The 3,663-nt window shown below is 42.2% G+C and overlaps 1 non-coding gene across 1 annotated transcript; it reads right to left on the bottom strand.

The window, feature by feature from the left end:
- Positions 1-1,386: 1,386 nt before the first annotated feature.
- Trnas-cga (transfer RNA serine (anticodon CGA)) lies at positions 1,387-1,461 on the bottom strand. The gene has a single exon. It is a non-coding gene; the product is annotated as a tRNA-Ser (tRNA).
- Between the last annotated feature and the right edge of the window lie 2,202 nt (positions 1,462-3,663).

Below are 3,663 nucleotides of genomic sequence, written 5' to 3'. Positions count from 1 at the left end.
TCGTTGCGACGGAATCTTCTCACGAAATTCCAATCACCAACTTTCTTCTCCGAATCCGAAAATATTTTGCTAACACCGAACCACATAGGGAGGAACGATCACCACGATGAAATAAGGGAAATCAGAGCTCGTACGGAAAGATATAGGTCTTCATTCTTTCCGCGCGCTATACGAGATTGGAATAATAGAAAATTTTGAAGGTGGTTCGATGAACCTCCTGCCAGACACTTAAATGTGATTTGCAGAGTATCCATGTAGATGTAGATGTAGATGAACTTAGATTTTACAACAGAGGGGCAATTCATATAAAATACTAAAATACTGGAACTATCGGAATAATTGCGATCGCAATCACTAATTGCATTGGAGTACACATGGTGTCCCAGCAGGAATGGATTAGTCAGGAATATGACAGGAACGATCATTCGAAGCAAAAAAGTCTGGTAAACATTGGTTCTAAAAAGCATGCCTTAAGAGCTATGAGCACTTGCTCATCTTCGATATTGGGAAACACGTCTTTCTTAGTGAACAAGAGCCCATAGCTCTTAAGGTATGCGTTTCATAGCACATGTTTACTAACTTCTTTTGCTTGGAATGATCATTCTTGTCATATCGCTGAGTAGTGACCTTTCCTCGTGGAACAACTCTGTACAATTGTGTACGTCAGGTACGCTGTAGCGCAAAGATCTAACGCAAATAAGCTGACGGAGTTAATTCACGCTTTCGAATATATAGTTCACGGTACTATTGCACCAACTGTTTGTCACCAATACGGCACCAGGGCATTCATTTCGTTCACCATCACCATTATATTTTCGAATTCAGATCATTTGTGTGAACTTATAACTGAAGTCTGCATCAAAGTAGATGTCATCATATTCGTACCATATGATTCCTGATTCTCACACCGGAAAAACGGAAGCGACAAAAGGTATTCGAAATGAATAGAAATGCATGCTTTTACGGCCTTAACCACAACACATCTAACGTTTTACTAATTGCGAAGCACAGTCAATAAACAGAAACGCAATATCGGTTCTGCCGAAGGAGCATTGTTGTGGAAGAGAGAGAACCCTAAAGACCATGTGCATTTTGAGTACAAGCCTGGTTCATACATGTTAACTTATGTAACTGTTGGGAGAATTTCATCACATTTCGTAGGTCATATGGAAGGAAGTAACGCGCGTCACAAAGATTCACAACTTCTACTCAGCACAGTCACCACTGTGTGCGCCCTTACTTACTGCTGAAATATTGTAACTTTTATGCCAGGAAAACTTCCTGGTCCAAACTGAAATCTGGAAATCAAATCTCGTGTTCAGAATGAGATTTTCACTCTGCAGCGGAGTGTGCGCTGATATGAAACTTCCTGGCAGATGAAAACTGTGCGCCGGACCGAGACTCGAACTCGGGACCTTTGCCTTTCGCGGGCAAGTGCTCTACCAACTGAGCTACCCGAGCAAGACTCACGCCCCGTCCTCACGGCTTTACTTCTGCCAGTACCTCGTCTTCTACCTTCCAAACTTTACAGCTCTCCCGCGCAGATTCGCAGGGTACTGGCAGAAGTAAAGTTGTGAGGACGGGGCGTCAGTCGTGCTTGGGTAGCTCAGTTGGGTAGCGAAAGGCAAAAGTCCCGAGTACGAGTCTCGGTCCGGCACACAGTTTTAATCTGCCAGTAAGTTTCAAACCTCGTGTTATTGGTCTCTTTAAACGAAAACTAGTAACTTCGAATGTCAGCAGCTATAGATAACGAAGCAATCAAAACAACGCCGAAGAGGAGTAGTGTGAGTTACAGTGTGTTATATCACCGTCCAAGCATAGGCTGCTTTGACGGATACACTGACGACTCTGCTGCTCATTTTTCTTGTGCACTGTGACAGCAGTGCCCGAAGCGGACAGTAAGCTACACTTTTGAATATTATGTCGTATGAGGGCAAATAATATCGTTTGTACTGATTTGCAACATAGATTTTTTTTACAAGAGAGAGCATATGTAATGCAGTAAAAATTGGCATTAACTAAAAAATTACACCATATTTGTCTTTCTTTAGTTTCCTATGGATCCTGGTAGGTGTGCAATGGTACATTACAGCACAGTTTACTTACGACTTTGATGTAACTCAATCAGCAACTCGTGTTGTGGTCTACCTAAAGGACACCCATCTCGTCCTTGAAATCAGAAAAGATTCCATCACAAGAACTTCGATGTTCCATTACACACGTGACGAAAGTCATAAGATAGTGATATGTACACATATAGACGGCGGTACTATCGCATAAACAAGGTATAAAAGGGTGTTGCATTGTGCGGAGCTGTCATTTGCATTCAGGTGAGTCACGTGTAAAGGTTTCCGACGTGGTTACGGCCGCACCACGGCAATTAATAGACTCTCAACCCGAAATGTTAGTTGGAGCTAGACGCATGTCGTCTTTGTGCCAATGTAATTCGTATTCTTAAAACCAGTACAGTGCAGTCATTTTTCCTTGCCTTCCCATCTCCTTAGTACTGAACTGACAGAGATCGCTCGAATTCGAGCTTCTAATATATCAGTCCTCTGCCAACTTCGGCATTCAAGCCATGCTGTGCGCCATAGGTCTGACGCTATAGTCAGCAGTGCTTAATGCTGTGTTTCATTTCGGTAATACCTAACTTACAGTTGTGAGCATCTATTATACGTGACCCCTTTTTGCTGTTGTGTACCCGTGACCCGACACAACAAGTAGATTCGTCGACGACGAGTTGATTGAGCGCCCCACACACGAGCGACATATCGTTGGCAATGTCGCGAGCAATTACGGCCTGTAGTCAGTTACACAACACAGTAGCGATTTACCTAGCAATTTCAGTCAGTATTTCGAACGCCACTATGCCAGGAAGTCCTGTTACCGAAATTAATCTGCTATGATCAACAACACTTTGTATGTCAATTAATACTCGTGAAAAAACAAGAGTTAAAATATATTAAACTTATTTTTCCTGGCCTGTATTCTGGTGTGTGTGTGTGTGTGTGTGTGTGTGTGTGTGTGTGTGTACGGGGGGGAAGGGGGGGGGCAGCTTTGGCAGTTCTACTATGGACGCAGTATTACCTCGGTAAGACTTCTACGCCTTACACAAATTCTTTGTTGTACTATATTGTTGATAGTTGATTTTTGTCAAAATTGCCCTGGGAACGAAGTACTCAAATCAAACCTATACATGCAAATTACTTGTTTCTACCAACGTAGGCTATACATATTTTTAAGGCTTTATATCTAGGAATTATACCGGATAAAAGAAAAATTCTAAATACAATTTCGTCGTAAATTTTATCCTCTGTACAATTTATTCATGCTACTTACACCGAAACTTCATTGGAAAAGAGATATACGGGGAATAAAAGATTAAGCCGTGAGAACGGCTGTTTTGCTCAAGCATGGCCACATGACCACATGCGCTCCAACGACGAGAACTTGGGTTTTACAACATGGGGGCCATTACATATAACATAGTAAAATACTGGCACTACATTCGTAATTACGAGCGTACATCACTGGTATATCTGCGTATGTCAGTTATCGTCTAGCGCAAAGGCTTCAAATGGTTCAAATGGCTCTGAGCACTATGGGACTCAACTGCTGAGGTCATTAGTCCCCTAGAACTTAGAACTAGTTAAACCTAACTAA

This window comes from Schistocerca nitens, chromosome 4, assembly GCF_023898315.1.
Source record: "Schistocerca nitens isolate TAMUIC-IGC-003100 chromosome 4, iqSchNite1.1, whole genome shotgun sequence".
In the NCBI taxonomy this organism is placed as follows: Eukaryota; Metazoa; Arthropoda; class Insecta; order Orthoptera; family Acrididae; genus Schistocerca; species Schistocerca nitens.
This window is presented reverse-complemented; position numbering and strand designations above follow the sequence as displayed.